We start from the raw sequence: 23,860 nt of genomic DNA on the forward strand, positions 1-23,860 counted from the left end.
CGTCATTTAAAATATCTTATATCACAATTTTTAGTTAATATTTTTTTAAAATAATTAAAATTATTTGATTTTAAAATAAAGAACCAATTATAATCGGTAAAAATATAAACTAAAACTACTATTAAATATAATATTACTTTAAAATTAATATTGTATTATCATATATATCTCTTATTATATTATTATTAATATTATTAATTAATATTATTATTATTACTATTATGTTGAATGGAATTGTAGATCTAGATGTTTCTTCTCTTCTTAAACCCACATCACTCACTCACTCACTCCTATAAATACACTCTCTTCCTATAGGGTTATTCACTACAACCCCTTTCATTACCCACTGCTTTATAAATATTCATATTCATGTTCCTTCCACAACACAACTTACTCAAATTCTTCAATGAGCCAACCAAGATCTCGATGCAACATCAGTGCGTCTCTTGCAGATCTGATGCTACCAAGATCGTTCAAGGAGGCATTTTTTTCTTTGCCATCTCCTATGCGCTTTAATGGATCGATCCACAATGTTTTATTTATTATTTTAGCAATTGTGATTTCCTTGATTAATTACGTCATAAGGTCTCTGTCTTAACGGTGACATAAGTTTATAGTCATATATAAAAATACGACAACCATCTTATTCATAAAATTTATGAAAGTGGTTGAATTGTATTTAGGAAAGCAAATACCCACACAACTCATTATTATATATTTGTTTAAGATACATGAGATTGATTTTTTTCTCTTGTGTTAGAATATAATTGACTGTGATTTTCTTGATTAAAACTGTAACCAAATCTTAATTTTCAAATAAATTTATATTATTTTATGTATTTCTTTTATGTCGTGTTATTTTATGTATTTGTTACAATATGAATAAACTATAAAAGACAAGTACACATCTTTAAACAACTAATTGATAAAAAACAATTATTTGAATAATCAATAAAGATGAGTAATCTTATGCTAAGTGATTTTAGCATGTAAGATTGTTAGAAACAAGGATATGTAAGATGAAGGGTAGCTCAATTGCTTTAGGCAGAACAAGAAAAAATATTGGCTACGGTCATAGTTATAATTATTAAAAAAAAAATAATACATACTAAGAATAATGTCTGTCTATGAAAGCTATCTACTGAGAGATTTCAAATTCTCTTAATCTTAACGGCGAAAACAATGACATGGCAGCAATGGAACAAGCAAAACATTTTTCTTTCTTTCTATAAGTAAGAACCTTAAAGGTGAAGCTTTTACTTTCATAAGTGTAAAAAGTACAAAACTGCAATAACTTGAAAGAATTCCTACACAACCATGACAGACTTCCAAATTTTGGTAGGGAAGCAATTTTGTTGTACAAACACCATGAATACAAAATCAGCAACATGTAACGCAAATTATCATCGCTTCTCTCTAATGAATTGTACAACTTGATCCCTACTCTCAACATAGAAGAAAAAGAGTAAAGAAACTAAAGAACAACCAAGTGACAAAATCAAGTAGCTAGGTCTCTGTGGGTGTAGCTAATCGCTTTATCACCATTTACTACTTGTCCGCTTCCTTTGAGAATCCTGCATCGACAAATAAATAGTTCATGTATCAGTTATAGTCCTTTTTATAAGCCTTCTAGTTGTTGATAATAGGCCCATTTTGGATAAACAACTTAATTGAGCATTTATATTATAAGCATTTGTCATACAAGTCCTTATATATAAGTTATTTTTATAACAAACAATAAAATAAAGATAAAGTATTTTCATATAAGCTATCCTAAAGAGCTTGTAGAAATAAAGTTGAAAATGGTTTATGTACATGTAATAAACTGTTTCCTTCAACTCGCTCAAATAGTCTCTCAAATATTTATGTTAGTAAATAAGCTCACATAAATCAATCAATGCAATATACCAATTTCACATAAATCTTCAGTACTACGTATTATTGTGATTCGTTTTTATAGTTGAAATTGATCGTATTAACTAAACAAGAGACTGAATGAAATTTCTAGTTGTATAAGTAACTTAAAAGGTTTATTTAATACTTCTTAAATTCATATCATCTGGTTTATTAGTAATACCAAACTTTGTAAACAAAACATAATTTTTTTTTATCATCTCGAAACAATATTGTATACTTTGTAACCATAGATTCCTTTTGAAACTACGTAAAAACATAAAATTAAATTTAAAAGGTTAACAAATTCAGTTAGGATGAAGCCAATATACCGTACCTAATTTCTTCTTGATGAAGCAAATATCAAATGGCAGAAACTGTCTTTCTTAGAAAGTTCGATTGAAGCACACCAAGCTCAAGTAAAACATAAGTCAAACTTATGTTAAAAGCCGGTGTAACAGTGAAGTTGCGATTACTCTGCGTATAGTCAAACTTAATATAGACGAATAGTGCTTCGTCGAGTTTGTGAAGAACTTCATCGATCAAGATATTCCATCCAGAAAAAGTTTGAGGAATATGCACATGTGTATTCAAGGTTCGAAAGAAAGCAGTAAAAAATATGTTAACCAAGTCAAGAACTTCAACAACAATATTCTCCTCAACTTCAGAGAGAATAATCTGTATAATCCAAATATCAGTATCAGATTCAGCCATATGATGATCAGGTTGAATTCAACAGCGTCAGCCTCGTTCACCGGTCTAATAATATCATTCTCTCTATGAATATCATCGTCCTCTCTGTCAATTTTCATACGAACGTTCTCTCTGTCAATTTTCATATGAGTTCCATCATCCGGAGGTCCAACATCATCCAGAGAGGTCCAACATCATCCGAAGGTCTGTGGGTTTATGGATTTTTAGTAATCTCATATGGTTTTCAAAATGTTGGCGGACCTCCGGATGATGGAACTCATATGGAGATTGACAGAGAAGATGATGATATGGATATGATAGGGATAGAGAGGATAATATTAGGTATGTTATTAAGTTGGTGAATGAGGCTGACAATATTGTTGTTGAACCTATCTCAAACCTGATCTGGCTGAATCTGATCATCATATGGCTGAATCTGAGACTAATATTTGGATTATACATGTCCCCAAAGTTGAGGAGAATATTGTTGTTGAAGTTGTTGCCTCGGTTAATATTTCATAATATGGCTGAATCTGAGACTGATATTTGGATTATACATGTCCCGAAGTTGAGGAGAATATTGATTTCGAAGTTGTTGACTCGGTTAATATTTCTGCTTTCACTTGAACCTTAAATACACGTGCATCCTCAAACTTTTACTGGATGGAATATTTTGATCGATGAAGTTTGACCACCCCGCCTTGGCACCGTTTCCACCCGACCATAAAGGTTATTCTCCCCGAAGTTGATGAAGTTTGTCCGACAACCCCAACTCCGACAACCCCAACTCTGACAACCCCAGTTCCGACAACCCCAACTCTGACACCCTCAGCTCCGACAACCGCATCTCCGACACCCTCTGCACCGACCGTCGACGAAGCTAAGGTTGATCGTCGAGGTTGGTGGAGCTAACGACAACCCCAACTCCGACAACCGCAACTCCGACACCCTCAGCACCGACCGTCGGCGGAGCTGAGGTTGGTCGTCGAGGTTGGTGGAGTTGAGGTTGACGGAGCTTGACGGAGCTGAGGTTGACGGTCCGACAACGTCAGCTCCTCTGACATCCCCAGCTGCGGCAACAACTGCTCCTCCGACAACATCAACTCCGACAACCCCAGCTCCGACAACATCAACTCCGACACCCTCATCACCGACCGTGACGGAGCCGAGGTAGGTTGGTGTGAGGTTGACGGAGCCTCCGACAACCCTAACTCCAACAACCCTAGCTCCGACAACCCAGCTCCAACAACCCCAGCTCCGACAACCCCAGCTCTAACAACCCCAACTCTGACACTCTCAACTCCGACAACCGCATCTCTGACACTCTCAGAATCGACCGTCGACAGAGCTGAGGTTGGTCGTCGAGGTTGGTAGAGCTGAGGTCGACGGAGCTCAGTTGAGGTTGACGAAGCTGAAGTTGGTGGAGTTGAGGTTGACGGAGCTGACAGTTTACGGAGGTGAGGTTGGTGGAACTTAGGTCGACGCTGAGGTTGACGGAGCTAACAGTTCCGACAACCCCAGCTCCGACAACCCCACCTCTGACAACCCCAACTCCGACAACCCCAGTTCCGACAACCCCATCTCTGACAACCCCAGCTCCGACAACCCCAGCTCTGACACTCTCAGCTCCGACAACCCTAACTCCGACAACACCAACTCCGACAACTGCATTTCCGACACCCTCAGAACCGACCGTCGACGGAGCTGAGGTTGGTCGTCAAGGTTGGTGGAGCTGAGATCGACGGAGCTCAGTTGAGGTTGACGGAGCTGAAGATGGTGGAGCTGAGGTTGACGGAGCTGAAGTTGACGGAGCTGACAGTTTACGGAGGTGAGGTTGGTGGAACTGAGGTCGACGCTGAGGTTGGTGGAGTTGAGGTCGGTGGAGCTGAGGTTGACGGAGCTGAAGTTGACGGAGCTGACAGTTTACGGAGGTGAGGTTGGTGGAACTTAGGTCGACGCTGAGGTTGACGGAGCTAACAGTTCCGACAACCCCAGCTCCGACAACCCCACCTCTGACAACCCCAACTCCGACAACCCCAGTTCCGACAACCCCAGCTCCGACACTCTCAGCTCCGACAACCCCAACTCCGAAAACCGCATCTCCAACACCCTCAGAACCGACCGTCGACGGAGCTGAGGTTGGTCGTCGAGGTTGGTGGAGCTGAGGTCGACGGAGCTCAGTTGAGGTTGACAGAGCTGAAATTGGTGGAGCTGAGGTTGACGGAGCTGCAGCTCCAACAACCCAGCTCTAACACTCTCAGCTCCAACAACCCCAACTCCGACAACCGCATCTCCGACACCCTCAAAACCGATCGTCGACGGAGCTGAGTTTGGTCGTCGAGGTTGGTGGAGCTGAAGTTGGTCGACGCTGAGGTTGGTGGAGCTGAGGTCGGTGGAGTTGGGGTTGTCGGAGCTGGGGTTGTCAGAGCTGACAGCTCCGGCAACCCCAACTCCGACAACGAGGTTGGTGGAGCTGAGGTCGACAGAGCTCAATTGAGGTTGAAGGAGCTGAAGTTGGTAGAGCTGAGGTTGACGGAGCTGACAGTTGACGGAGCTGAGGTTGGTGGAACTGAAGTCTGACGCTGAGGTTGGTGGAGCTGAGGTTGACGGAGCTGACAGCTCCGACAACCCGTCAAGGTTGGTGGAGCTGAGATCGACGGAGCTCAGTTGAGGTTGACGGAGCTGAAGATGGTGGAGCTGAGGTTGACGGAGCTGAAGTTGACGGAGCTGACAGTTTACGGAGGTGAGGTTGGTGGAACTGAGGTCGACGCTGAGGTTGGTGGAGTTGAGGTCGGTGGAGCTGAGGTTGACGGAGCTGACGGTTCCAACAACCCCAGTTCTGAGAACCTCAACTCTCTCTGACACTCTCAGTTCCGACAACCCAACTCCGACAACCGCTTCTTCGACACCCTCAGAAACCGACCGTCGACGGAGCCGAGGTTGGTCGTCAAGGTTGGTGGAGTTGAGGTTGACGGAGCTGAAGTTGGTGGAGTTGAGGTTGACGGAGCTGAGGTTGACAGAGCTGAAGTTGGTGGAGTTGAGGTTGACGGAGCTGACAGCTCCGACAACTGCAACTCCGACAACTCCAACTCCGACAACCCCAGCTCCGACAACCCCATCTCCGACACTCTCACCTCTGACAACCGCATCTCCGACACTCTCAGAACCGACCGTCGACGGAGCTGAGGTTGGTCGCCGAATCTCCGACACCCTCAGAACCAACCGTCGACGGAGCTGAGGTTAGTCGTCGAGGTTGGCGGAGCTGAAGTTGGTCGACGCTGAGGTTGGTGGAGTTGAGTTCGAAGGAGCTGAGGTTGGTGGAGTTGAGTTCGACGGAGCTGAAGTCGGTGGAGCTGAGGTTGACGGAGCTGAGGTCGTTGGAGCTGAGCTGAGGTTTTCGGTGTTCATTTTTAACTATCTGAAATTTCCGGTAAAAACTTTTTTTTTTCAAAACTTACTTTTCCGGAAATATCAAATTGTGGAGTATAACTATTTTGATTTTTACTTATTTGAATTTTTACTGATTTGATAAGGATATTTTGAGTATTTGAAACAAAAAAAAAATTTAAATGGGGGAAGTAAGTAGAAGTTTAATTGGGGGTACAAAAGCTATCTTTCTTTCCTGCTAACCTTGATTGGGCTCTTGCTGTGAACCGTTGATCTAGACCCGGTTTGGACTCAAGTTGGGCTCTTCGTGTTAAGCCTAGTATTTTAAGGACCTATGCATTTGCGCGGGAAATTACTTTGAAGAAGAAGACATCATCATGCTTCTACTATTATAATATAGAGATAAGATATAATGATAACAATCAAATTACAGAGATTTTGTTTTTATAAAGAAAATAATTGATTAAGTTGACAATGCTTTTAAAAAGAAAATATTTCTTAAATTTGACATAAACTTTTATATATTTAAATTAAATTTATTTGATTATGATAGAAATTTATATACTTATTAAAATAAAAATAAAAGTAACTGAATAATTAATTGTTGAATTAGATAAGATCATACACGTCGAATGGATTAATTGGATAAATTATCTCTTATATAATAGATATATTTTAAACATGGTATATATACCACATTGAATTTTGATTTATACAGAGGAAAAAAAAATTATTATTAATTAAAGTGACAATATTTGTATCAAAAAAATAGTCACAGTAATGATAATTTTACAACCAATTAAGAAGATATTTAAACTCAATCACACGAGATTACAAGATTTAATGTTTACCATGGAAGTAGCATCTTATACATAAATTGAATTGAATTATCTCTTAACGGATAAATAATGATATTGTTAAATTGAAAATTTTATTTCATGTAAAATATGAGTTAGTTATGGTGAATTTTTTCTTTTAAAACTGAAAAAAGATATATATGGATCTCGCTATTAAATATGAATTAAGATGACTTTCTATAAAAAAAAAAAAATTATATTAATGCGTTTAAAGCAAAAATTTAGTTTGACCCATATTTCAATTGAATACCAAAATTCATTAAAGTGTTTTTGATATGAAATTATAAAAATAAGTATTTGTGTAAAAAATGCATCAGTTTAGCAAAAGACTTTAGATGCAATCATTTTGCCAAAATATACTTTTTCTAATAAAAAAATCAACAGTATTGAGTTAGATACTTAGATATAGTATAAATTGAATAAAATTTTAAATTAAGTAATATTTAATACCATGAATTTGAAACAAAATTCAAAGTTAAGCTATACTATTTAATGTTTGACTGATATTTATATTTCTAAAAAAAAATTGTGAGTAAAAAAAAAAAACTAATTGAACAATTAAATATTGAATGATTTAGGGTCCGGCAGGTGACATTGATTAATTGCATAAAACATCTCTTACATGGTCTCGTAAACTAATTTAATGAATTAAATTTAATTGATATTTAAATTTTAAAATAAAAGTAATTCAATAATTAGTGTTGAATGCCTTCGGGTTTAAGATGTGAAATTAATCAATTGCATAAACCATCTTTCATATAAAATAATAGATAGGTTAATTTAATGAATTAAACTTAGTTAAGTTTGATTGAAATTTATATTTTAAAATAAAATTAACCGAATAATTAATTGTTAAAGGGAATATAGTTTGAAATGTAGAATTGATAATTCATCTTTTATATAATATGGTTAAATATATTTTTAGTTTGTTTTTTAAATTTATTCATTTTTAGTCTTAATTTTAATTTTAAAAAGATTTATTTTTTTATAAAAAAATTCAAAATAAAGATTAAAATTAAATAAATTTATTTTTTAATGACTAAAATATCGAGAATCTTTTTTTAAAAACTAAAAATAAAATTTTAAAATTTACCGTTAATTCAAATTCACCTTTTCTTCATTTTCCTAACAAACCAAAATATTCATGATCGACGGGAGTCAGTTTTCTCTTTTCTTTAATTTCTCCTTTTCTAATTTTAAATTAATTGTTATTTAAAAAATTATTCAAAACTGACATTGATTACATAAAGTTTAGGTAGGTCAAACCTTGAATCATTTACACCATATTAATATTAAATTAATTAATTCCTATAAAAAAATTATATTTATTTTATTAACTTTTATATATTAAATGAAATGAAATCTAAAATATTTTTGTTCCTTTTATCGTAAAAATCTTTCAATAGTTCAATCTTTCCATTTGAATGTAGTCAAACGCTTTCATGAGCTTTGTTTAACTACCGATATATCTAGTTAAGATTTCTTCATTTTCCAAAAATAATGAAGCTCTGTAATTAAAGAGATAGACACATATATTGTAATATGATATTGACGTGAGAACTACTTTTTAAATATTTTTTAAAATAGATTTCATCAATTTGTGCCTATCTCTTATATAATTGTGGCACAAGATTTGTTATGATTCCTTGTGGTGTGATGTTTATAAATCATATGATAAAAGCCAATTCTTGAAAAACTTTATCCTCTTGTTAGACTTGTTGGAAGAGATTCATAGACTAACCTTCAATTTTGATTATAGTTGAAATTCTCAACCATGTGATTTCTTTGATTATTCATATACAAAAATCTTAATAATGATATGACTCTGAAACAACTAACTTATATATATTTTGAGATTATTTTTATGTAATAAGAGTTTGAATGAATGTATCAGATGAAATTTAAAATAGTTGATAAGTTTGTTTCGATAATTATACTTTTAATTGTTATAATAAAATACAAAATATCATAATATGATATGAATAAATTACAAAAGATTTATTGAAGTTTAAACTAATGCAAAGTCTAGTAGTTATCATGTACATACACATGCATTTTGAGTCTGCTCAAGTACTTAATGATGGAGGAGTATGTCTCTTTTCTAGTACGTAGAAGATGAAGGTCTATGCCATAGTTGAAGTGGTGAACGTACCAATCTATTTGTATGATTCTCGTTTAGATATCCAAATTAAATAAAATACTTTCATTTTTCAAGAAACTTCTTCTCTTCATGCTTTTATTAATTTCGATATGAACCTTTCAAGATGGACCTTCAATAATTATTGTGATTCTAGAAGACAATTGAATTTAATATTAATATTTCAATTAAAGGAAATATTTTACATTTCAAAATTATTGATAACTTTAAGATTTTGCAGAATATTTTTTAAGATATAGATGTTAACGAAACACATTATTCTATTAAATGTAAAGACTTCTATTAAATGTAAACACATTATTCTATTAAATGTAAAGCAAGATCTCCATGAAATCATATCTAATTTCTCGTTGGTGTCAAACATCTTCAACAAAAATGAAAAAATAGACAATTATGGATGGTTCATCTAAGTAAGACATTAATATTAATACATTTAACAAAGAAATGAAAGAAGTATGTTCAATCGACATTTGATATTAAATGGTTAATACTTTCTTTTTATAGATAATGAAGGAGAAATGAAAAAGATCTCCATGAGTTTCCCATTTTCTTTGATAGATGGCCTTTAGTTGTTGGTGAAATCAAAGACAAAGTTTCGGATGAAGTGATTAAGGTATATAAAGCTAACTATCTCTTCAAATTGGGAAGAAAGTTAGTTTGAAGTTGGATATATAATCTTCTTAGCCTTTTGTGATGTTATGTTTTAGCTCTTATTCTTTTGTTAAAAAATCGACTTTTGAGCGAAATGCATCATTGGCGTTTCCTTACATGTTCCAGGAAAAATGTTTGTTAGTGGTCAAATAACTATAAATTTACAATATATTTCGTAATAAGTTATGTAACATCTTGCCATTTTTTTTAGTGAATCAAGTAATTCTGAAGTTTAGATCTTCTCAAGGACTTTATGATAGAGAAGTATGCATTGTTTTTTTGGGGACGTAGAAGATGCAGGTCTATGCATTAAGTGAACATACTAATCTATTTGTATGTCTCTTTTACATGTATAAATTACATAGACTACTTTCATTTTCCAAGAAACTTCTTTTGCAAAAATAAACAAATATTGTGCTTTTAATAATTTCTTGAACATGGATCAGTAATCATCGTAATTTTAGAAGACAATTGAGTTTAATATATAATATTTCAATAAGGGAAATATTTTTAAAACAAATTGTTGACCAAAAGATTTATTTGTCCATATATCTTATATACTCTCCTATTTATTTTATTTTTGAATTTGTTTTGTTATTCCTTTTTTTAACACAGTTTTGTAATTCATAGCTGTATATATTTATTCATAATGACAAATTCAAGCTGGCATTTTGATGCTTCCATAAATAAATAAGTATAAAAATACAACAAAATTAATATAATTTGTCTATTTTAAATTTTAAATTTTAAATCATACACATGATTTTTTTTTAATATTATTATTTTTATACTTGAAATGAATTTAGTTTGACCAATATACTTCAAATGAATATCGATAAAGTGTTTTAAATGCAATCATTTTATTTGAAAAAAACAATCTCCTTTAATTAGATTGTTTTTTCCAAAATATATTATTTTTAATAAAAATTTAACAGTATTTAGTTAGATATAATATAAATGGAATAAAAATTAAAATTATGTAATACTTTATACCATGAATTTGAAACAAAATTCAAAGTTAGGCTATACCATTTAAATTTGACTGATATTTATATTTAAAAAAAAATTGTGAGTCAAAAGAAACTAATTGGACAATTAATTAATAAATGATTTAGGGTCTAGCTGGTGACATTGATTAATTACATAAACCATCATGATATCATAGATTAATTTAATGAATTCCATTTAATTAAATTTGATTGATATTTAAATTTTAAAATAAAAGTAACTGAATAAATAAATTGTTGAATGCCTTAGGGTCTAACATGTGGAATTAATTTATTACATGTTAAATTATATATATATATATATATATAATATATATATGAAAATATATGGACATTTTGTCTCTATGTTCAAAATATTACATTAATATTTAGAAATATATTTATATTAATATAAAATATATTAACATATAAAAAAATTACATTAATTAGTAAAAGAAAATCTTTAAAAAAGATACAAATACATGTGCTCAAACAAACTCTCATACTAGTTTGTTTATTATTAAAATTTAATGACATTTTTAGTCACTTTATTTTCTTTGATTCACAAAATTAGTTATTTATTTTAAAAACTAATAGTTTAAGGCTTTCTCATATTTTTTAACTAAAATTAATAATGTGACATATTTTAAATGATGTGAAATATAAAATAATTACGTTGAATGATTAATATGTATGACATTGCAATAAAATCTTTTAAAAATTTCGATTTAAGTGTATGAAAATTATTTATTTTTATATTTTAATTAATAACATATAAATAATTAATGTATCCAAATAATTATATATCATGATTCATGAGATGATATGAAACGTCATTTAAAATATGTCAATTCACTATATTTTAAATAAAAATTCAAAAAAAATGATCAATACTGTCTGATTTTAAAATAAAAGAGTTAATTTTAAAATTAGTAAAAATATGAACTAAAACTAGTATTACTTTAAAATTAATATGGTATATCATATATATCTCTTATTATATTATTATTAATATTATTAATTAATATTATTATTATTACTATTAGGTTGAATGGAATTGTAGATCTAGATGTTTCTTCTCTTCTTAAATCCACATCACTCACTCACTCACTCCTATAAATACACTCTCTTCCTATAGGGTTATTCACTACAACCCCTTTCATTACCCACCGCTTTATAAATATTCATATTCATGTTCCTTCCACAACACAACTTACTCAAATTCTTCAATGAGCCAACCAAGATCTCCATGCAACATCAGTGCGTCTCTTTCAGATCTGATGCTACCAAGATCGTTCAAGGAGACCTTTTCTTCTTTGCCATCTCCTACGTGCTCTAATGGATCGATCTGCATTGTTTTATTTATTATTTTAGCAATTGTGATTTCCTTGATTAATTACGTCATAAGGTCTCTGTCTTAACGGTGACATAAGTTTATAGTCACATATAAAAATACCACAACCATCTTATTTATAAAATTTATGAAGGTGGTTGAATTGTATTTAGGAAAGCAAATACCCACACAACTCATTATTATATATTTGTTTAGAATACGTGGAATTGATCTTTTTCTCTTATGTTAGAATATAATTGACTGTGATTTTCTTGATTAAAACTGTAACCAAATCTTAATTTTCAAATAAATTTATATTATTTTATGTATTTCTTTATATTGTGATATTTTATGTATTTGTTATAATATGAATAAATTATAAAAGATTTATTAGTTCTTAAATGCGCGATTATAATGTGTATCATTCAAAAGAAAAATAGTTCTTTCTCGATTCTATAATATATATATATATATATATATATATATATATATATATATTAAATAGATGGTCCTTTTTAATTTAATTTTCAATATAATATACTAATATTAATTATAATTAATGTTATTTTTGACTAAATTCTACAATTGATGCTATATATAATATATATCACTTTTGAGTATTATGCTAAGTTTTTTTCTTTTATAATTAATATTGTGTGCTATTGTTTTTTTTTCTTTCTTTTCATTACAAAATTACAATTTTTTTTTATTTAGGCGTACAAAAAATTACCTTCTTTTGCTTAGTCGAAAAATATCTTAAAAGAAATTAAATTACACCATATATTATCAAATATTAACCATTATATATGTATACAAGAGTGTACTTATGCGATGAACAAAAATATTAAAATCGAGAAGTTTATTTTGTATGCATATAAACGTTTATTTTGCACATACCAGTTTTTTTTCTTTTTCTTTTTGCACGAATTTGATCGATTTTGAGTTGAGAAGTGAAAGAGATGTCATGTGTAACTTGTTCAGAGTGATTTGTTTTTGGGTTTTGTACCGTGCACCCCCACCATTTTACCTCCCACCCCCCAAATTTTTTTAAAGACAATTTTGCCTTTGTTTAATTTATATAAAATTATGGAAAAGTTTACCATTCCAGTTTCCCACCCCACTTTCGAAAATTATAAAAAATTTCTTAATTTTCGAAAATTTCAAAATAATACCAAATAAGTATTTTGATTTATTCGAAAATTTTGTGAAATTGGAAACTTTCGAAATGTAATTATGCAGAAAAAATTACTAATTTCGAAACTTTGGAAAAATATCAAACTTTCGAAATGAAATATTCCAGAAATTTTGGATGAATATGAAATTTTCGAAGTGTATTTTTCCAGAAAGCTTCGAAAGTTTGGATGAATTTCCGAAGCACATATACTTCGAAAATTTCAAACCTTCGAAGTAATTCCTTTTCGAAAATTTCAAAAGTTTTGAAACTTTCGAAACTTTTTTTTTTTTTTAAATTACTTAAACTTCCAAAATTAGATATCAAATTTATTACCATCAATTTATTACTATAAATGTATTACTATAAATGAATTATTATTTATTACTATTAATTTATTACTATTAATTTATTACTATTAATTTATTACTATTAATTTATTACTATTAATTTATTACTATTAATTTATTACTATTAATTTATTACTATTAATTTATTACTAATAAAAAAAATTTACATTTCGAACCTTTCCCATCAATCAAAACTTTCGAAACTGACTTGTTTCGAAAATATGAAACTTTCGAAATTGTTGCATTTCGAATATTTCAAATTCAACAAAAGTTTCGAATATTTTTATGAATTCTGGAAAAAACCTGTTTCGAAGATTTAGAATTCATCCAAAGTCTTGAAATTTTGTATGAATTCTGAAAAATTGTGTTTCGAATATTTCAAATTTATCCAAATTTTCCAAATCCTCTGGAAATTAAAGTTTCGAAACTTTCATGTTTAACCAAAGTTTCGAAAATGTCAATAAATCTTACTTTTTAATATTTCGAATGTTTAAAATTGTCGATTTATATGGTATACTTTGTAACTTCCGAAGGGGGTGTATGGAATGGAGTGATAATTTTTTTTTTTTTATTGTTTTATCCAATTGTAAAGAATGGTAATATAGTTTTTTCCATTAGAATGGAGGGGTGAGAGGAAAAGGTGGGGGGTGCACGGTACAAAACTCTTTGTTTTTATTAAAAAAACAATCCAGCCCATTGATTTTAATTAATAACAATATGACGGTTATAATTAAATATTTTAATATTTTTATTTCTCATAATAATAAATTATTTTCACTAGAGTCACTTCCAATATATATAATACTTCTTTAAATTGTTATATAAGTTAGTAACATAATAAATTTATATAGAGAAAATAGTATATTTTTTAAGAAATTAAAATCTAAATAATACTTTTTTGACGTAAAAATCTAAATTATGATTAGAAATTGAATTTAATGATATAATTATATTTTTAGCTTAATTGCATATTTGGTCCCTCTATTATTATCAATTCACATAATTAGTTTCTCTATTTTGAAAGTCAACAGTTTTGGTTCATATCTCATATTTTTGAATTAAAAAAACAATAATTTGACATATTTTTAATAACGTGACGTACAATTATATAGAACCATGAGATGCATTAATTATTCATATGTTGTTAATTAAATTAAAAATATGAAAAAATTTATGAAGTTAAAATTTATGTTTTTACGATGTTTTATTCCAATTTTATAGGTATTAATTATTCTATGTTTTCCTATCATATGTCACATTATTTAAAATATATCACATTATCATTTTTTTAGTTAAAAAAACAGAAGGAGGGATCAAAACTGTCAACTTTTAAAATAAAGGAACCAATTTTGTGAATCAGTAAAAATAGAGGGATTAAAATTGCAATTAAGTCTATATTTTTTTACTATATAAATGTGATTTCATAAAAAGAAATTTTGTAAATTTGAATTTTTTAAAAACTTATATAAATATAATAAAATATGTTTCTTTGGTCAATCATTTTATTTGAAAAAAAAACAAATCTCCTTTAATTGGATTGTTTTTGCCAACATATATATATATATATATATATATATATTTAATAAAATTAAAATTCAGTAATATTGAGTTAGATATAGTATAAATTGAATAAAAAAAATTAATTAATATTTAATACCATGAATTTGAAACAAAATTCAAAGCTAAGCTATATTATTTAAATTTGACTGATATTTATATTCAATAAATAAAAAACTAATTGAACAATTAATTATTGAATGATTTAGGGTCTAGCACGTGACATTGATTAATTGCATAAACCATCGCATACATGATATCATAAATTAATTTAAAGAGTTAAATTTAATTAAATTTGATCGATATTTAAATTTGAAATAAAGATAATTGAATAATTAAATGTTGAATGCCTTAGGGTCTAACATGTGAAATTAATTTATTCCATAAACCATATTTTATATAAAATAATTGATAGTTTAATTTAATGAATTAAACTTATTTAAACTTCATTGAAGTTTATATTTTTAAAATAAAATTAACCAGATAATTAATTGTTGAAGGGTATATGGTTTGAAACGTGGAATTGATTAATTTCAAAATCAATCTTCTATAAAATATAGTTAAATACATTTTTAGTCCATAAAAAATTATTCACTTTTAATTTTATAGAGATTTTTTTAGGGACTAAAAGTATCAATGTTCTACAAAAATTTTACAAAATAAAAAATATAAAAATGAAAAAAAAAATTATAAAAAAAAAATTGAAATTTATCTTCCATTCAAATTCACATTTCCTTCATTTTTCTAACAATTCAAAATTGTTGTTCATTGTCGACGAGGTTTCAACTAATTAAGTGGATAGAGTTTGATTTTGCAACCTGGAATAACAGAGTTTTAATCCTATATATAAAGACAATTGTAAAATAATTATAATTAGTTCCACTGTATTTAAAAAAAATTGATAATTAATATTATATTAATTAGTTCTTATCTAAAAATTATATCTATTTATAAATTTTTGTACATTAAATAAAATGGAATGTAGATGCTTCTAATGACTAGAACATGTGTTACATAATTCAACAATACCGCTGTATAAAATCAAATCGCTTATATAGTTTTATCCACTTTTTCTTCTCTTTTAAGACATAGTTTCAAGCTGCAACCCCATATCTTTGGGGCTAAAATATGTTTGTTCCTTTCAAAGTAAAATTATTTCAATAGTTCAATCCTTCCATTTGAATGTAGTGAAACAACATTTTCATGAGCTTGATTTAACTATTGATATGTTGAGTTAGAATCACTTCATTCATCAAAAGTAACGGAGTGGTGTAATAATGTGAACATAACACAATATGTGATATTGGCGTGAGAATCACTTTGTAAATATTTTTTGAAATTGATCTCACCAATGTTGAATGGCTCCTTTTTCTCATTCAGTTTGGTATCATGACAATATGTGGCACCCAGTTTGGATGATCAAGGTGCAATATTTGTTATTACTCACATCAAATCATATGATCTAATATTCGATACAAACTCTCACGATTCAACCCATGATGAGTCTTTTCTACTCGACCACAAAAAATCAATCTAATTCCTCAGTTGGTGTCAAACATTCTCAATCAAAAAAAATAAAAAAAGAAGAGACAAATTAATTTGGATGGTTCAAATAAGTAAGAAAGAAGAAATTTTTGGTAAGATCTTATTTATAAATTATGTAGTTTTGTTGATCCAGTCTCGATTTTCGGAGAAATTATTGTAAATATTGAATAAGGATAAATAAATTTTTAATCGTTATAAATTTTATAATTTTTTTAATATTTATTAAAAAATTCTCAATTTTTAGTTCTTTAAATTTTTTAATTTTTAATTTTTAGTCCTTAATTTTAATCTTAATATTGTTTATGCTTCGAAGTTTTAAATGATATGTTACACTAATTTTAAAGGTATTATAAAAAAAATTCCTATAAAAATTTAGAATATTTTAACAAGTAATAAATTAAATATGGATTTTTATTTATCAAAAAAGTTAAAAATTCGTATGTAATTCATCATTTGTTAAAAAATTATAAGTTTTTGCAAAGTAGTTATTAAATATGTTTCAAACATTAGTAAAAAAATTATTTAAAAATTCTAAAGATACACAATAGTTAGATTAAAATCAAAGACTAAAAATGAAAATAAAAATAAAAATTTTTACAACACTAAAATTTGATGAATTTTTTATAAAAAATAAAAATAAAAAAATAAAATTTTATAGAAATTACAAACTATTTAACCCTTGAGATAATTTTTATGTTGGCGGCATACATATTTAAGTCTACTACAATGAGTCTTTGTTGCTTTTCCACTTACTGTAATTAATCAATGCTATCATCATATATAGTTTATATTGTGATATTCATATAATTGACTCAAATAGGTCCCTAATTTTCATGTATTTAATTAATGTTTTTTAGAAAGTTCATTGCAATCGGTCTGAAAAGTACTAACAGCCACATAAGAAGATTTGGAGCAGTCAATGGTTGCTACTTTGGCCTCATTGCAGTTTCACGTAATCATTCTAAATATTTAGAAGATGTCTATGATGTTGTTGGTTCATGATCTGCAAATTTTGCTACTCCCTCTGCATCTTGTATTTGATCCTTTTCATTTTGTCAAAAGAAAAAAGATTTTGATAAACTGAAAGTTAAAACTGAGGTATTTATGAACCAAACAACCAAGAATGAAAACATTCATAATATCCTAAGCTGACCAACCTCAATCTTTAGTTCAAATGTATTTTTTTTTTCTATTTGTTTTTTTTTGCCTCGTCTACTTTGTTGTGTTTTTTTTACTCAACTCTTTTTGTTTAGTGACAAAAGTCAAGTCTATGTTTTTTAACAATTACTAATGTTTATCAATTTGTCTTGTTAGAATATCATTCATTACTCTTATTTTTAAACACGTGTATATTAAGAGGGAGTTTTATTAAAATTAAAAATTGTTTACAAAAATAGATGTTTGTCATTATCAAAAAATGAGAGATTGTTAGAACTTAGTTAGTTTGAAGAGATATGCCCTTTAATTATTTTGTGTTGATGATAACAAAAATTATTTTGTGGGAACAATTTAAGGTACTAATATTTTTATTTAAGTGTGTAATTCTCTGATCATGCAATCTTAAATGACTTTATGCTGCATCCTCTGATGATTGGACAATTAAAAAGAACACCAAGACAATGCTATGAAAATTGTATTTGACTCTGATGAGTGCGCTCTCAAACTCGCATCTGGTGATTATGATTTTGCAAGCAACGCTTTGATAATTTTGCGTCTAAAGATTGTCACAAGCATTTGATCATTTGGCTCTGATACAAGTCAATGCTTTGACATAAAGTCAACACTCTAATACGAGTTAATGCTTTGATATAAAGTTAACACTTTGATATGAGTCAATGCTCTGATAGAAGGTTGACACAATTGATAATAAGTCAACTCTCTGAATAAGTCAAATTTTATTATTCTCTACTCAATATCTTGAATCTGTTATATGTCTGAAGAATTGTGTGACATACTCTGATCATTGAAACTTTTATTGTTCATGTCTCCTTATCAAGATAGACTGAATCAACTACGATAACATATTTGGATAAGTTTTAATGGTGAATCAATCTTTGATGATTTGATACAAAACATTATGATACATAATGATTTGTTGCAATTCAGACAACAGTCAAAAACCCTAATAATCTTGAAGTTACTCTTGTAAATAGTAAGAAATACCGTCATATCCCACCATATCATTTTTAATCATTTAAGATAAAAAAAAATTAAAAATGTATGTTTAATAGAAGAAAATAATAGTATCAAGCACAACTTCAAGTTTATTAATGAATCTACTGTTAACAATAGAATTCAAATCAATACTAAAGAGTAATACTAACTAAACACACATAGGCTATATCAATTATGGAAGATAATAAAAGCACACAAAACTGCAATGAAACCAAATTGGAAAAAATCAAGCCAAATTCTCACAACGAATTTAGTTTCACTTAACAAATTTGCTCGAATCCAGATTTTACATACACACTATTTCGCAAACATAAGACATCAATTTCAATATAGTATAACAACCAATGTCACAAGAGTATAATCATAACGAGGATTTACAAAAAAGGAACAAAAGATGATGTTAATATCTAACATGCAAGACTATAATTTCCTTCACTCTCACTTTTGAAATCCAAATTTCATGCAAAAACCATAATTTAGAATTTTAATGTAGAAAATCTTCAATTTTATCCTCAAAAAGGAAAAAAGGAACTCACTAATTTTCTTAAGTGTAGTATTCTTTGATAGCTTAACAAAACTCCCTTTTTCCCAAAATTGGAGAATGAGAGTTGTGTTTGAGATGTTGCATGCATTATGAAGGATTGTGAAGGTGTTTTGGGTGTTTAAGTGTGTTTGTGTGTGTTGGTTCCTTTCTAATTATTTAGAAAAATACAATTTATTTAAGGAGTAAAGTTGTTACATTCTTCTCCTTTAAATAAATATCTCTTAAAGATATTCGACTGTACACGTCTATTTGAAATAGTCATCATAGTTTTATGTATCATACACAAATATTAAATTGATAAAATTTAATATTTAATAAAGTGATAATTAGAACAAATAGTAACGAAACAAAGTTGACGACTTAACTAATTAACCACGTTACTTATATAGAAATAATGTAGAATATTGGAAATTAATATCATTAATGGATATATTTAATCATATTTAAACATAATCAATTCCACATTTCAAACTATATGCCCTTCAACAATTAATTATTTGGTTACTTTTATTTTAAAATATAAATTTCAATCAAATTTAAATAAGTTTAATTCGTTAAATTAATCTATCTACTGTTCTATATAAAAGATGATTTATGCAATCAATTAATTCCACATGTTAGCCCCTAAGGTATTCAAAAATTATTAGCCCCTAAGGTATTCAAAAATTATTTATTCAAATTTAATTAAATATAATTCATTAAATTAATCTATGATATCATGTAAGAGATGGTTTATGCAATTCTTCAATGGCACGTGCTAGACCCTAAATCATTCAATAATAATTGTTCAGTTAGTTTAAAAAATATATATAAATATCATTCAAATTTAAATAGTATAGCTTAACTTTGAATTTTGTTGCAAATTCATATTTTAACTTTTATTCAATTTATATTATATGTAACTCAATATTATTGAATTTTTATTAAAAATAATACGTTTTTGGCAAAAACAATCTACTTATAGGAGATTTATTTATTTTTTTCAAATAAAGTGATTGTATCAAAATTGTTTTTCTACACTAATGCAGTTTCTTACACAAAAAGTTTTTTTTTTTTAATTTTTAATTTTATATCAAAACACTTTATTAAATCTCTATTCATTTAAAGTATATTGGTCAATTGTTTTAAACACTTAAATATAATTTTTGTTCACAGAAAATAATCTTAATTCATGTTTAATAGCGAGGCTCATAACAATATTTTAGTTTAATAAATTAAATTTGTGTATAAGATGCAAATTCCATAGTAACAATTTAGCCTTGTAATTCTCATAGATGGTTTTAAAATTATCTTTACTGTGACCTTTTTTTGGTATAAATTTTGCGATTTTAATTAATAATACTTAAAAGAAATTCGATGAGGTGTATATAAGAGATAGTTTATACAATTAATAATTCCATATGTAAGACTATATCTCATTCAACAATTAATTATTGGATTATTTTAATTTTAATAAATATATAAATTTCAATCATATTAAATAAATTTAACTCTAATATATATAAAAGTTTATATCAATTTTAAGAAATATTTTCTTTTTAAAAGAATTGTCAACTTAGTCAATTATTTTCATTATAAGAAAAAATAGTCTGTAATTTAATTATCAGTATATCTTATTTCTATATTATAACAGTAGAATCATCATGATGTCATCTTCATCATATTAATTTCCCATCCAAATGCATAATTGCATGAATTGACCATTTCAAATGGAGAAAAGTATAAAACTATCTAATATTTACGCATTCCACCGTTTTGGGATACTATATTTTTGTCTTTAACCGTAAATACTTATTGAAAGAAAAATAAATTGACCCCGATCATAAACATACTTTGGAAAAAAAAATCTAAATATAAATACCTTTTCAAAATTATTAGATGAGTTTATTTATTTTTCTTCCATATATTTTCTCTTGGAATCTTTATATTATAATAGTAGTAGCAACATGATGGAATAAGTAACAATTGAAATAAATAATTTTTACTATTTATACTTAATAATATAACTTCTAGATACTACTGTTTTGAATGAAGAAAAGTCACTACGTGTAAAGAAAAAAAAAGTCCCCAATCATAAGTACCCTACACATGTGGGATTTTGAGGATGATCGAAATTGAAGATTTTCTACATTAAAACTCTTGAATCCTAGTTTTTGTATGAAATTTGGGTTTCAAAAGTGAGAGTGAGAGAAATTAGAGTCATGCATGTTAGATACTTTAGTATCATCTCTTGTTCTTCTTTGTAAATCACCATTGTGATTATACTCTTGTGACATTGGTTGTTATACTATGCTGAAATTAAAGCATCATTGCTAAATTGCTTTTGTTATGTTGGCTGAATAGTGTGTATGGAAATTATGGACTGAAGCAAACTCGTTAAGCAAAATTAAATTTGCTAAGCGAAATTGGTTTGATTTTTTCATTCATATTCTCTAAGCGAATTTGACATATTTTGAGATGTCTATTACAGTTATAATCAAAACTAACCATACAAAACGATCACAATTATTTCGGTGGTTTACGTTGAGATAATTGGAATATAAACTCTTTACATTTTATGAAAATTTAACTCAAAAAAGTAAAAGGTTTTGAATTGTAATTTTACCTTAAAAACTTTATTAAAAAAGAAATGTGTATTTTTTTATTGTTGATATTTCAAAAATATATTTTCTAACTACCCTTCCCCTTTTATGGACAATTGTAAAATAATTATAATTAATTTCACTCACCATTAATATTTTATTCTTTTAACAATTGTGATTTCTTGATTAATTGTGTCATAAGATACAAGTTGCAACGACGACATAACTTCATTGAGACAAAAATAATGATCTAGTTAGGGCAATAGTATATGTGCTTCTAGCATGCTAGGATCGTTGGCTTAAATTTAGAGGTCTAATTCTGCCTTCGAAAGCAACTTTATACATGGCTCCTTTCTCTCATTCAGTTTGGTTTCATGACAACATACACCTTTGGCGCAATGTTGAAGGAATTGATATTGAATGTCACACCCAATTTGGATCATCATGAGGAGATTTGTTATGATTCCCTGAGATGTGAGGTTTATAAGTCATGTTATATAAGTCAATTCTTGAAAAACTTTGATTATAGTTGAAATTCTCAACATGTGATTTCTTTGATTAAACATATGTCAAAATTTTAATGATAGTACTCTAAATTTTATAATAAATTATTTTATTAATGAAATAGTATTTTAAATTATTTATTTTGTGTTAAAATAATTTAAAACAATATGTTGATTAATTGTATGATTGGTTTTCTTTATATGTGTGTTTTCTATGATGTCTTAATTTTATATATATTTGACTAAATGAATAATATAAATACAAATATTATATTTATTATTTTATATATTTTTCTAAAAATAATAGTATTTTAGTGTACATATTTTATAAATAAAAAATAAGATTTTAGTTGACATGTACATGTACATTAGTAATTAATGTGTTATTTTCTTGTATGTTTGACTAATATTAAATGTGCACATATTTATATTTTAATTATTTATTATTTAATAAATAATTATCTTGAGAAAATAGTGATATTGTACTTATTTGATTTTCTTTATTTGTATATACTTGTTACGACATGATGATTTTATATATATTTATTATGATTTAGGAACTAATATAAAGTGTTTGCGTTGTATTTATTTATTTCATAATTTTGACTATTCTCTAATGATAATAGTATTTTAATATAAGTAATTTAAAAAATAAATACAATTATAATGATTATTTTAAATATGAGAAATTTAATTATTAATAATATTATTTTTTTAAAGTTAATTATTTTAATTATTTTAATTTATATATGCGTTTTAAAATATTAGTAGTATTTTGAAAATAAAAAATAAGACCCTACATTAGCTCCTTCACCTTAAATTATAATATACTGAAACGTGTGCCGATATCCTTTTTTGGGAGGAAACCATGCGCCAATATCTTAATGGTGACATGGCTTTGAATCATGTAATTTATATATTTTTTTAGATAAAGATATAAATATTTATAGAGTTTGAATGCATATGCCTCCAAATAATTTTAGAATAGTTGATAGGTTTGTTGTAATAATTATATTTTTAATATAATTTATGATATGAATAAATTGCAAAAGGTTAATTTTTTGAATTTTAATTTAATATACAAAGTTTGTTCTCTTTTTTGAATAGTTGAGAAAAGAAAAGTGTGGTGTGTGTACGAAGTGAAAACGAATAATGGGAGTGTGTGGTGTGAGTCCCTCTTTAATAGGTGGGAGAGGTGGAAATTTCTTATGGTGACTACTAGATTTTGTATATTACATTAAAATTCAATAAATCCTTTGCAATTTATTCGTATCATAATTTATATTAAAAACATAATTATTACAACAAACTTATCAACTATTCTATATTTATTTTGATTCATTCAAACTCTATAATTATATAAATCATAATCTAAAAAAATACATAAATAAATGACATAATTCAAAGTCATATCACTATATAGGTATTGACATAATTCTCGAATCATATATATGACAATAATATAAAATTGAAGT

This window comes from Cicer arietinum, chromosome 6, assembly GCF_000331145.2.
Source record: "Cicer arietinum cultivar CDC Frontier isolate Library 1 chromosome 6, Cicar.CDCFrontier_v2.0, whole genome shotgun sequence".
Lineage (NCBI taxonomy): Eukaryota > Viridiplantae > Streptophyta > Magnoliopsida > Fabales > Fabaceae > Cicer > Cicer arietinum.